The sequence below is a fragment of the Marmota monax genome, unplaced genomic scaffold, assembly GCF_021218885.2.
Source record: "Marmota monax isolate L192 unplaced genomic scaffold, Marmota_monax_Labrador192_F-V1.1 WCK01_AAM20220418_F8-fsc00224, whole genome shotgun sequence".
Taxonomy (NCBI): domain Eukaryota; kingdom Metazoa; phylum Chordata; class Mammalia; order Rodentia; family Sciuridae; genus Marmota; species Marmota monax.
The window spans coordinates 1,709,940-1,724,386 of NW_026693937.1; positions in this window are offsets into that span (position 1 = coordinate 1,709,940).

Sequence of the window (14,447 nt, forward strand, 5' to 3'; positions counted from 1 at the left end):
CTATTTGAACGTATTTTATTGCTTTCTCTTGTCTAAGTGTTCTTGCTAAGACTTCTATGTTGAATACAGGTAATGAAACAGGACCACCTTGTCTTGTTCCAGATCTTAAAGGAAGCACATTCAGCTTTTTCCATTTAGTATAGTGTTGGTGGTGAGCTTGTCATATGGAGCCTTTATTGTGTTTAGTTGCATTCCTTCTATACCTAATTTGTTGTTTTATCACGAAGGGATGTTGAATCTTATCAGATGCTGTTTCTGCATCTGTGAGATGGTAATATGGTTTTTGTTCTTCATTCTGTTGATGTGATCTATTATGCCTACTGATTTGAATATGTTGAGCCTTCCTTGTGTCCCTGGGATAAACTCCACTTAATCTTAATATATAATCTTTTTGATGTGTGTTGGATTCAGTTTGCCAGTATTTTGTGGGGAATTTTTGCTTCTATGTTCACCAGGGATTTTGGTCTGTAGTTTTCTATTTTTTCTCCTTTGTTGTATCTTTGTCTGGTTTTGATATAAAGGTAAACTTGGCTTCTAGAATGCACTTCAGTTTTTTGGAATGGCTTGAGAAGAAGTGAAATTAGTTTTTATTTAAATGATTTGTAGAATAAAGCTGTGGGAAACTTGTAATTACTGCTTCTATCTCATTACCTGTTATTGGTCTACTTAAGTTCTCTCATTTTTTCTTTAGTTCAATTTTGGAAGGTTGTATATATCCAGGGATTTATCTTTTTCTTCCAGGTTTTCCAATTTTTCAGTGTATAATTTTCATAATAATTTCTTATGCACTTTCATATTTCTATGGTATTCATTGTAACGACTCTTTTTCATTTCTAATGCCAATTTGTTCTTGCAATTATACAACAAACTATTGGTTTTTGTATTTTGACCTTGTATTCTGTGACTTGGCTAAATTAACTTATTGGTTGTTAACAATTCGAAATTATTTGAGCATTTACATGAATTTGAATATTCATCTGGGTTGCCAATTTATTGGTATGACGTTATTAAGGATATGTTCTTATTATTCTATGACTATCTGCAGGATTTATAGTGATGTCTCCTCTTTCGGAAACCAGAGGATTGTGTATATATGTTATATTTACCCACATATTTATTTTTTCCAGTATTCCACCATATTTTGTATAGACTGTTTTCACCTGGTTTTATTTCACCTCTGTCCCCAGACCTTTTGTTTGCATGTCCTTGTGTTCAGTTCTAGCAATGGATTCTCTCAATATTTGTGTGAGAGCTTTACCTTTGAATCATATTTTTCCCAGGTATATAATTTCATTTTTTAATTTTTAATTTTGGTATACAGAGGCACTTAACCACTGAGTCACATCCCCAGCTATTACTATTTTTTATTTTGAGACAAGACCTCACTAAGTTTCTGAGGCTGGCTTTGAACTTGCGATCCTCCTGCCTCAGCCTCCCAAACTACTGGGATTACAGATGTGCACTACTGTAATTAGGTATATAATTTTAGATATGCAGTGTTGTTATTTTTTTCAGTATATGAAAGTTCTTTTCCATTATCTCTGGTTGCATTGTTTCTAATGAGGATTACACAACAGTCATTTTCTTCCCTCTGTATGTTAATGTATTTAATTACTCTTATGCTTTTAAGATTTTTTTTTTTTTTGTGGTTGGTTCTTATGCATTAGATTATGATGCATCTTTGTGTTGATCCTACTTTGGGTTCATAGAGCTCCTTGAACTTGTGGGTTCATAGCTTTCTTCAAATTTCAAAAATATCTGGCTGTTACTTTTTCAAACTTTTCCCCTCCCCTCCACACTGTTTTGGGAACTCTAATTATGTAATTCCTGCTCACTTTTGTACTCCAGGCCACTGAGGCTCTGTTTATTTATTTAGTTTTCAGTCTCCCCCCATCCTTTAGTCTGAATACTTTATTTTACTATTTTTAATTCATTGGTCTTTTCTTTTGCAGTTTAATTTCCATTTTTTAAACATAAGTTATATTTTTCATATCTATCTACAAATTACATTTGGTTTCTTTTTATATTTTCTTTTATCTTCATTGTGTTAATATTTTTCTTTAATTTTTTTGCATAGTTATACAACAATTTAATATTTTTGTCAATTTGTTTCATTATCTCTATTATCTCTAGGTCTGTTCCTATGGTCTGATTTTTCTCCTGACTATTCTTCTCAGGTATAATAATTCTTGATTGCCTACGAATGATGTAATAGTGTCTTGATTTTATTTTATTCATTTTTTGGAATGTGAAGGAAGCTAAATTCCTGTGGACCAGTTCAATCCATTGATATCCCCCCCCCACCCCAGTTTCATCAGGTTTGGTTTTTGGAGTAGACTTTACTCCAGGGCTAGTATATTATGCTTATTTACTGTGAACTTTTTGGAGTTTCTACTGAGTCCTGTGAACATCAGCAAGGTCTTGCCAGTCTGGTTGATTAGAACTTGAATATATCTCGGCCCTTTGTGAGCTCTGACAACTGTCTAGCTCATAGCACTCTAGCAGTCATTCTTTGCCCACCTCATGGAGGCTCACCTTAGTAGTTAGCCAAAGACACCTTCTCTTTTCTATGTAGCCCCCTCTTTTATGATGTTCTGCACTGAAAATTGAGTTACCTTGACTTTTCCAACTTTTATTTCTTTTGAATAAAATCATTGAAACTCTGTGGTCTGCTAGTATTTTCTTTCCTTTTAATGAAATCCAGAAGGTACCTGCCAGCAGATGTTGGGATGATTGTGGGCTCACCTTGTTTGTTTTCATTCTCTCGGCATTCTTAGCCTGTTATGTCTATTTTCAAATGTCTGAAATTAGTTTTTAATGCAATTTTCCTGGTTTCCTAGTGTTTATGGCAAGTATGCAAGTCCAGCTCCAGTTATTCAATGGAAAAGCAGAAATCAAGATTGCAGAGTCTGAGACTCAGCAGTATTACGAGAGTCTATGAAGGAGACTGAGGAACAGCCAGACAGAAAGATGGAAACTTTGAGTTTTGAGAAGAGGGGAGTTGGATACCATTGAGGAGTCTGGTGAAATTTAGTCTAAGAGATATCTATTAAATACAGTATTCCAGAACCAGGAGGGATTTCATAGAGATCTAGTTTCTAGAAACAAATTGGAAACAAGATGTAGTGGGCTGAAGAGCGATGGATAGGCAAGTTTGTGGTTAAAACAATTCTAGCTGATGCAATAAATAGATACTAAAATTCCAGTACTACCTTTACAAGATAGAAGTTAATGTATCCCTTTCAAAGCTGAAGCATTTGGATGCTGCTGGTCAGTGGGCAGCTTTCCTTCCTGATGTGATCCAGGGAACCATCCTTCATCCTTTTTGTGTTTGGCTCACCCCCTCATTGGACCTCATCCTTGCAGCTGTCCCCAACCAACTGGTCAGAGAGGAAGCAGAAAAGAGAAGGCTATATCTTAAGGTCTTTGCCCAAAAGTGACATACAACCTCTTCTTATTTTTCATTGGTGGAATGAATTACATGACCATGCGTAGATACAAGGGAGGTAGGAAACGTAGTTACCAATTCTCTCTGAGTAGAGCTATGACATTTTGGGGCAGCAAGTTATCGCTCCCACATTAGAAATGATGCTCATGAGAAGTTTGCACTGAAGGCCAGGGAGGTGATTGGTTCAAAGCTAGGTCAAAGTAAGGGGTTGAGGGTATTGCTTTTTTTTTCCCCAAGTCCTTTGGGGATGATCCCATTCATAGAAAGGGGTTGAGCATACAAGAAAAAAAAAGGGGGAACGGGGGAGTGATGAACAGGATGAAAAAAGACAAGGTGGGAGAATGCCATATGCAAAGGCCAAATGCAAGGATTGGTTCAGGAAGGATGAATAACTATTGGAAGGGAAGAGAATCATGTGGGGGCATAAATAGATCTGTATGCTTAATAATATGAAACACAAGGAGTTCTTCTTTTCTGGCATCTATTTTTGTTTATTTGTTTGTTTCTAGAAAATAGGCTAAGTACAGGGGGAAGTGTGCAGTATGAGAATTTTGTGGAGAGTGACAATTTGAAATTCTTCTTGCTTCGTTCAGTACTTATTTTACAGTAGGTGCTCTATGAATGTTTCTTGAATTCACTGATAGGTGCATTGCCTTTCCCAATATTTTCAGGATAGCATTTGGGGATTGTTATGAATAAATAAGGGCTCTTTCCCTTGCCTATGATTAGACACGAAAATCTTGCTGCAAATCAGGTGCCCTTGATTGGAATTCAGTTTCTGGCAGGTCCACCTTCTGCCACACCAAGAGGGGCTTGGTCCCTGAGAACCTAAGGATTCTTGTTCTATAAATTCCTCCTTTGACATTTTCACCTGCGGCCAACAGCTGCAGAAGCCCCTGAGGCAGGATGGAGGTGGGAGGGGTATGGGGAGGAGGGTGTCATGTTTCCAGAAGGCTGGTGGCCTCTCCCAGTCCACGCATGGGAAGGAAGTCACAGCCTTCGCCTCTCCTTTCCTCTTTCTGCTGCCTCCAGTGTAGAGAAAACCAGACCTCGAATTTAACAGGCACCTGCTTCCTGCTGCACGTACTTAGAACCTGAAATGAAAGGTGGGCACTCCGCCAGAAAATAATGAATTTATAAAACAAGCAAAGTGGAGCCCTCAGAAGATGGACTCTGGGTCCTTCTCCCAGGGCCACTGCGCTACCTGCCCCCTTCCACCCACCCTTCTTACCTTCTCATTGTTTCTCCCCCACCCTGCACCCCCTCCTTCCTCTAAAGCCCCATTTCTCCTGACTTCTCCCTTTCTGCCCCACATCCCACCCCACCCACCCAGAGGTGGCGGGTGCAGGCAACCCTGCAGCCAAGGGCTCGGGCAGCTTCCCGGTGGCTGCTGTTCCCTGTTATTTTCATTCCCCTGTAATTCGAGGGGACAGGTGAGATGTGCTTCAAAACACTGTAATCATATTTTAAATGGAAATGAAATGTGTGAATTAAATGTAAATTACAGTAGAATGGAAGGACAATCACTATTAGTTAAGGTCTGACACCTATTTTTGCAGACCTTGCCCAAACGCCACGACTTGTTTCCCTACACGTATGATGAGAGGTTGTAATTATGTGGCAGCTGCTCCTGCCGTTGGACTGATGCTAGTTGCTGGATCATTTGTGCAAAGGGGGTCTGCATGTGGGGCTGCGTATGTATTTTAAATAGATATGGACTGCTGTTGGTACTGTAAAATTACCCAGAAGAAATGATATTTTTATATGAGGGGCTGTGAAAAGAAACCTTTTTTTCTTTTTTTTTTTTTTCCCTTGGAAAGGTGAGGTGGTAATATAAAGGGACACTTTTATATAGTCAATTTATTTACGGATTCTCCATTTGCTTTTATATTGGAAAAATATGTGCTGTGCCAATGAGTTGCAATTTTGCCCTCAATCTTGGTCTGCCTCCCTCCCACCCAGTGCCGAGATCCTTGCTGGCTCCCAGTGGAGCCCACATGTATAACCAATCATTGGATTATTTTTTTTTTAAGACAGTACCAGCTCTTTGTTATAATTCCTTGCATGATGAAGAGAATAATTTCATTATCTACCTATCCAATACATGACAAACAACAAAAGAGATTTTTAAAAAAAATGACTGCCTTCCGATCAGTCCATTTTCTTGTTTTGTTTTGTGTGGACAAAATGACAGGCTGATTGAGGACACGTTCAAACTTTCTAAGCCATTGTCCATGGTGTGTTGCAGAACTCTCAGGGATAAGTATAAATCTGGATAAACTAGATAAGGTCAGAATTATGGGAAGATCAGTAAATCCATTAAAAAGGGATCTATTTACATGCCCATTGTTGATTCTAGTCTTGTTTGCTTCCACTAAACTCCTCTGACTCCATTGGAGCAGTCAGCAGATAATATATGTTGAATAATCATGTGTGTCATTGAATTTTACAAATCTTGCGTTTTTGAAGCAACAAAGATGCAAGCTCAGTCGATATTTTGTTTTCGTGGACACTGGTAATTAAGGTATAATGTCTAGCCTGTGATAAACAAAGATTCCACCCTAAAGAGCCTCTGCAATCTAGCCAGTCTCTCCTCTGCCCTTGGCTTTGGACCAGCTCCTCCTCCGTGACCCTCTCCTAGGTCCCCGCAGTGGGCTCCAGAACCCCACATCCCACACCACTGCCTAAGCTCCTGCTCTAAATGCAGCTCTGATCATGTCACTCACTGCCCTGATGACAAGCCTCCAGGGGCCCTGGTAAGGGAGGGTCAGGGGTCCCTGCTGTGGCCCCTAGAAGTGTTCCCTAGCCCCAGTACTCCAAGAACTTCCCTCTGCTCAGGCTTGATCTGCTCTCACCTCCTCTGTCTGCTGATCCCTTTTACTCTTTGACTTCTCCTTAGGGCTGAAACTGTCCCAGTAGTCCTGCAGGCTGTTATATACCGTGGTTCTGGAATGTTCCAGAAAAGTCCCCCGTGTTAAAGGCTTGGTCACCAGCCTGTGTGTTACTAGGAGATGGTGGAACCATTAGGGGATGGGGGTTGTGCCTTTGAAGGGGATATTGGGATCCAGTCCCTTCTTGTCTCTTTCTTTTGGTTCCCAGCTGCCATGAGGTGAAACACTTGCCTAAACCACCAGCTCCCAACAAGATGTACTGTGCTGCCACAGTCCCAAAGCAATGGGGCTAAATGAGCATAGACTTAAACCTCTGAAACTGGGAGTCAAAGTAAACCTTTCTTCTTTTAAAGTTGATTAATTTCAGGTATTTGTTACAGCAATGGGAAGCTGACTAACACCCAGGCCAAACCAAGTGCCTGGTTGCTGTGTTTCCAGACATGTTGCCTATACCACCCAAATCATGACTGACTTTGTACATACCCACTGGTGTGGGCCCACAACACAATGCCTGGCCCCATGAACATGTCTCCATAGAACTCCACGGTTAATCAGAAGTTTTGTAAGTGGTGGTCATTTTTTTTTGGGGGGGGGGTAAGTGAAGGTGCTAAAATAAACAAACATGAATATATGCTAACTGTTGAATTTCCTGTTTTCCTCTCTTGCTGACATCATCCATCTTCATTTTAAAATAGAACACCAAACCACAGTGTATAACAAAATGTAACCCACATCCAGTGTCTCCCTTTTTATTTCATTATATCTACCATCACCTTTTTTGTGCTCATGTGGAAGGAAATTAGTTGGCAGCATGCGTTCTGAATGTAATTCTGATGGTGGTGCTGGCTTCCCTGCCACAGAACCTCTGTCTTGGTCATAAAAGAACTGATTAGGATGGGCCAAAAGGACAAAAGGAAAATTTCCGACTTTGCAGGAATAGTTGAAAGGAGAGGGTTGGTGTTTCTGAAGGTCCCCTCAAATCTTATGTCTTCTCTATGAAACAGAGAAGGCATTAGGATCAGCACTGTATAAATGAAGACAGTGATTCAGAGTGATGATCCAAATAAGAGAACCTGAGATAATGAGGGATTATGTAACCACAGCTCTGAAACCTGTGAAGTTCCAGTAGACGGTGGCTTGTTTGACAGGTGTCCAAGAAGCACCGTTGTTTTGAATCAAATAGATTTGGTGAGTATCCCATGAAAACCATTTTCCCTATGCAGTTTATTATTAGGAGGCCTGGATGTTTCCACTGAGGACAGTAGTTCTGATTAAGATTTCCTTGGGGTGCCGGGGTGAGGTATGATGGGGGTCAGGGAAGCCCGTGCCTTTGGCTACACCCATGTCATCATGGCTCTGTCAGTCTCCACATCCCTCATTAGAAAATGAGTTGCCAAGTGTCCTCTGATTCCAACTAGAAGTCAAGAAGGTGCAGCCAACCCCCAGAAAACTCAGCCACCAGATCAGCTCTCTCTATTAACACAACTAGACAGCCCTTGCAAACCTGGGATTTATACTGGTAAGTCGTGGTCTCGTGGGGGCCCAGCTCAATTTGTGCAGATATTCCACCAACGGTGGAGAGTTGATTTAGTGTCAGAAAAGGGTATTTGAAACAAGTGCGTTTTCCTTTACGAGTCTTTTAACATCAGGAGAGAAATACAGTTGATTGCAATTGATTTGTATATGTGGCTCTTTGTGTGAAGTGTCACAGCATGTTTTATAGGAAGACAGAAACAAAGAAGGGGAAGGCATAAAAATCATTCTTCTGGAAGATGCAGAACGGAGAGAACAAGCAAAAGCATCTTCAAGGACAGGGTTTGGCTCTCCAGGTGAACACGCTTGGTATCTCTGCTCAGCTGCTTACTTGACCCTGGCAAGTGTCTTGAGGTCTTTAAGCCTCAGTTTCAACATCTGTAAAAGGGGAATAACTATAGTGCTTACATTATAGGCCACAGAGCACATGAAATCAGTACATCTGATGGTCTGGGCATAGTGTGTGCTCAATAGATAATACAAAAACGGAAAAGGGCACAAGGATTGGGATTGTTGTAGGGTAGAGAGGCCTTGGGAGTCAGCCATCCAACTCTTGCTTCTCTTGGGGCTGAAGCTTTTGCTGTTATGAGGTGGGGGTCCAGGCATTCTGTCCCAGACCCCTGCCAGGTGCCTTTGTTCCTTCCTGTCATCTCCCTCCCTAAGAGCTACTTCCAGGAAATGGCCTGACAATTGTTCATCTTCCTTAAACATAATAGTCTAATGACAGCTTAGAGAGTGTCCCATATGGGGGCACCCATAAAAGAGGACTTAGAATGTTCCTTTCATGGGTAGAGCTTTCTATAGTTTTCAAAATATTTTCACTCATATTACTTCATTTAACATTCTCAACAATCCCAGGAGTTAAGGCAGGGATTGATTATTCCTGTTGAATAAAATGAAATACAGACATAAAAAGTTAGGTAACTTTTCTCAATTTGTATTTTCATTTCATAAATAGAATTTGAGGTGTTTGTATCAATGACTCATCCAAAAATGACACAATTAATAAAATGAGAATCTGGGACCAGAAAAATGTGCTCTCTGACTCCAAATCCAATATGTTTGAGTAATAACAAAGAATTTTGAGTCAAAGAAAATACTAATTGTGGAATTTCTGCATGAGTCAATAAATCAGAGCTGAGTCCAGTGTCTTTGCTTTAACATTCTTTGGAAATGTGTAGATTGGAAAGGCCTATCACCACCAAGACTTATTATACCAACAGCAAAGTTTTGGATTTCTCTTGGTCTTAGGCTTTTTGATTGTGTCTGCATATTCCTTCACTATCTCTTCCACTAAGATGACTGTATTGGTTATCCACTGCTGTGTAACAAGTTATCCCAAAATTTAGCAACTTCAAACAAAACACATATGGTATCTCACAATTTCTGTGGATTGGTGTTTTAGTGAGCTTTTTTGCTGCTGTAACTAAAGAACCTGACCAGCACGATTATAGAGGAGGAAGAGTTTAGGGGCTCAGGGTTTCAGAGGTCTTAGTCCATAGAAGGTGGGCTCAACTCCTCAGGGGTCCAGGTGGCGGGAGAGGGTGGCAGAAGGCAGCAGCTCACATCAAGATAATCAGGAAAACAGAGAGAGACTCCACTCTCCAGATACAAATACATACCCAAAGCCACACCCCAATTCCCACCTCCTCCAGCCACACCCACCACTTCAGTTACCACTGAGTTAACTCAGATTGGGTTAAGACTATCACAATCCAATCATTTCTCCTCTGAACCCTCTTGCATCATCTCACACATGAACTTTTGGGGGACACCTCATATCCAAGCCATAACAACTGGGAATCTGGGCATCACTTAGCTGGGCTGTCTGCTTCATGGTCTCCTATAAAGCTACTTAGGGTCGGCAGTGCCTGCTGTCTTCTTCGAGCTAACCTCCTGCGTATCAGCTCCCAAGCTCATCAAGTAGTTGTTGGTAGGACTTAGTTTCTCTGGCCTGTTTCCCAGTGGTTATTGACTGGAGCCTTCCCTCAGTTTCTTGTTTCTTGTGAGCTTTTCTGTAGGAGAGCTCTGAGTATGCCTGGCTTCATGGGTGGGGGGGCGGAGAGGAAGTTTCAGAACTAACAATCTTTTGTAACTTAATCTCTGAAGAGATATGCCATCATTTTGCTGTATTCTGTTCATTAGATATGAGTCATTAAGTCCATTCCATATTCAAGGAGAACAAATTTTACCAGACGTGCATATTAGCAGGTGGAGGTCAATAGGGTCCACCTAGAAGTCTGCCTGCCACAAGCCTTCCTTTGTATGGAGCCAAATGCTAACAACTTCATTTGCCAGTTTCTGTTTTGAAATTGCTAGCATATCCTAATAACTCGTGGTAGCAGTTGTTGAGGGTGCTAGTCCGACTTGAGCCCCTAGTCAACCAACTCTATAATGAAGCAAACTGAATTAGGTCTCATGGTATATCACCAATATCCAAAGTTCAGCAGGGATGAATGAAGAGAGTGTGCCTCCGCATTAGGCAAACTTTCAATTCTTGTGTGTGTGTGTGTGTGTGGGGGGGGGTACTAGGGAGTGTTTTACCTCTGAGCTCTACCTTATTAAAATTTTTTATATTTTAGACAGAGTCTCCCTAAGTTGTCAAGGCTGGCCTCCAACTTGTGAACCTCCTGCCTCAGCCTCCTGAGTTGCTGGGGTAACAGGAGTGTGCCACCATACCTGTCTCCATTTTTTTTTTCTCTCAAGTGTTTCTGACAATGTACAAAAGTACAGGACAAACTCTTCCAAACGATAATAGGGAATCTCTTGTCCTTGTGTTACCAACTGGTGCAAAGGTCAGGTAGGATCAAATCCAGGGGTGTCGATGCTGATGGATCCCCAGGTGGTGAAGATCATACACAGAGAGGACAGCCCTGCCTGTCTGGCCCAGCAGTCATTCCTAGGGGGACAGCTCCAGACAGCCTTGAAATCAGAGCCTATTGTTGCTCAGAAGTGTTGGGTCCCACGTGCCCAGACTCACACCATCAGTTTGGCAAGTTCATTTTATTTTCATTCATTTAATCGCTTCTGTCAGCTGTTTGTTTTACGAGGAGTTAGTTTCATTAGCGCTACCAAAGCCCACGTGCTAACCCAGCGCACTGGAGCCTCAGGCTGATATCAGTTTTTCCTCCAGTGTATCAGGCAGAGCAGAAAGCATATAAAGCCCTCCTGGCATGTGCTGCCCAGCATGGACTAGCAAGTTCATTAAGCCTTCATCTGTAACCGTGTCACTTCCTTAGGTAAAAGCTACTGCTGGCTCCCTGTTGGTCTGCAGGAAATGCCAAGCTCATGGGCGTGACACAGTCTGGCCCTCGCTGCCCTGGCAGGTGCCTCTCCAGCTGCCCGTCTGGACCTCCTCTCCACACAAGGGCTAGCAACCTACCCCACCTGAAGCTGCAGGAACGAACCATACACTCTCTGGGCTCTGTTCTTTGTTCATGCTTTTCTCTCACGTTGGAGCGACGGTTCTCATTGCCTGACCCCCTTTGCTTATCTCTGCTCAGCAACCTCCTATGCACTCGCCAAAGCCCAGCTCGAATGCCCACGCTCCTCAGTAACGTTCCCTGGCTTCCTCCTTTCCTTTAGGTTAGAATGCATGGGCAGACAGCAGCTGCCATCAGCATCCCACCCTCCTCTCCTTGGCGCTTACCATGTTTGTCTATGCCACCATGACTTCTGATTGCCAGCGCCCACGGTCCTTTATCTGGGGACTTTCTCTGTTGGCCCTCTCTGCCCATGAACAGGGTAGATTGTGCCAGGCATTATGTCTGTAGAGCAGCTGATGGTCCCTCAGCCTCTGGGTGGGTTCTTTCTGAGGTGCATATTCTACAGTGACCCCCAAAGGTTTCCAGTGGAACCCGAATCTGCTGTCCACAGTAGAAACTAGTAATAGTGCCCTGGAGGCTCCCTAACCTTCCCTGCGGGGCTTTCCCAATTTTACATCAATGACTTACATCAATCACTTCCCAAATAATCTCTTTGTAGCTGAATCTTTGCTTGCAGGGTCTGCTTCTGGGGGAATCCCAACTAAAGCCAACCTCATCTGACTGTGTGGGTTCTCTGTAAGTCTATCACCGTCCCTAGTGTATTATATTTGTGCTGCCTCCACCATGACCTCCATGAGGACAGGAACCCTCAGCGTGCCCAGGCTTAGTGCAGTGCCTAGAGCTCACTGGGTGCTCATCCTCTAGTTGATGATCTTGGAGTCACCTTCCTAATTCTGAAGTGTTTTAAGTTCTCACGGAGCTGGTCGAGCTTAAGCGTCCTTCTTGCACCAACGAGTGGAATGGCCAGATCACTTTGGCATCTTTGCCCACTGTGGACTCCGCCTGTCTCCATGGTTCTTTGTGGCCAGATGTTTTCTCAGACTCTAGAGAGCCAAGTGACAACAACAGCCCTGTGCCTCCCGCTTTTTATGATCCCTGGTCTGGTGTAGCCTCTGACCTCATCTACTCTATCAGGATTCGACTGCTACCAGGAGAAATTGGGAGGACAGTAAATGAGCTATTGGAAATAATCCCCATCCTGTCAAGTGCTAAGGCCCCAGAGAGAGAAGGAGGACAGATCTGCTGAGTCATTGTGGAGATAAATTAGATTTCTGCTGAGCTACGACCACATATGTTCTCTGGTCGGATTGGGGACTTGGCAGCAGAATTGTTACCCTGCTTGGAAGAATAGTGTTTAAACAAGGAAAGGGGTAGAGATGGGCATTTTGGAAAGGTGAATAAAGTTCATGACAAAAAAAGTTATTTTTTTGTTGCTACTTATTTATTTAACACATATTAATCATGCATTTAATGGGATTCGGTGTGGTATTTCCAAACATGGTGCATCGATCATATCTGAATATTGTTTTTCCACCTTTGCCTCCCCCTCCCCCTTAGCACCCTTTCTAGTCTCCTAGTAATCACTATTCTACTTTTAGATCAATTTTTTTAAAGTTTCCACATCTGAGAGAGACATATGGTACTTGTTTATTTTGCTTAACATGATGACCTCCAGTTTCATACATTTTGTTATAAATGACAGGATTTCATTTTAATTTAGGGCTGAATAATACTTTATTGTGTACCTTATACCATATTTTCTTTATCCACTCATCTACTGATGGGCACCTAGGCTGATTCTGTATCTCAGCTGCTGTGAATAATACCAAAAAATCAACAGAAAGTCTTTACAATAGTATTCTTCTGAGATGATAATGTTGTTTACTTTTCGGTTCATATAGTAGTCCCCATGCATCCATGGTTTCACAGTCCATAATTACCTGTAGTTAACTGTAGTCTGAAAAATATTAAATGGAAAATTCTAGAAACAAGCAGTTCACATGTTTTAACCAGTGCTCTGTTTTGAGTCTTATGATGAAATTTCATGTAGTCCTGCTTCATCCTGCCTGGGACATAAATCATCTCTTTGTCTAGTGTATCCATGTAGTATATGCTACCTGCCTTTAGTAGCTATCTCATTTATCAGATTGACTGCTGCTGAATTGCAGTGTTTGTGTTTAAGTAACCCTTATGTGTTGTCTTAGCACTATGTCACAATGCCTATGACATTTACCTCACTTCATTTCATCACATTGACATTGTTTAATCTTGCATCATCACAAGAAGTAGAATGAATACAGTATAGTAAGATATTTTGAGATAAAAGCCACATCAATATTATAGCATATTGTTATAACTGTCCCATGTTATTATCATTTTTATTAATCTCTGACCATACTTAATTTATGAATGAAACTTTACCATAGGTATGTATGTATAGGAATAAAACATAGTAAATATAGGGTCCAGTACTATTTGTGGTTTCAGGCATTGACTGGGCATCTTGGAATCTATTTCCTATCAATTAGTTGGGGGAGGGGGACTACATATTTACTTCTATTTACTTCCAAGTGAAAAAGAAAAAGAGACCATGAAGTAGTTCACCAAACTTTTTGTCAAGTTCATCTATACAAAGAGAAAGTTCCAACCACAGTGTGAGAAGCATTCTGAGGATGTTTGCTGAGCTCCACAGTTGAGAGAAAAATCTACGACTTGTTTGAAGTCAGCCAGGAAGATGGGCACCCTGGCAGCTGGGCTCATGGTCTGGTTGGCATTTGAGTCTGATTTGGTGAGTGCCTTACTTGTCTCTGGGGCTTGGGAATGCTTCTGGTGAGTCAGGAAGATGATAACAAGATTATGTTAGCTTTCTACTATAACAAAATATCTGAGAAAATAAAGTTATAAAGAGGAAAGGTTTGTCTTGGCTTGCAGTTTTGGAGAATTTCAATCTATGATGGATTGGCTTCACTGTTTTGGGCCTGTGGCAAGGGAGTACATCATGACACGGAGTATGTGACAGAATAAAATGTTCATCTCATAGGCTGTGATACAAAAGAAAAAAAAGGAGAGACCAGTCAGTATTTCACCATCCCCTTTGAGGACAGGCCTCTAATGACCTTAAGTCCCCCCACTAAACCCACTTCTTAATAATCACCTCCCAATAGCACCATAGGCTGGGGACTAAGGCTTCGATAAACGGGCCTCTGAGGGACAATTCAGATCCAAACTCTGGCAAATGCCTCCTTTCAA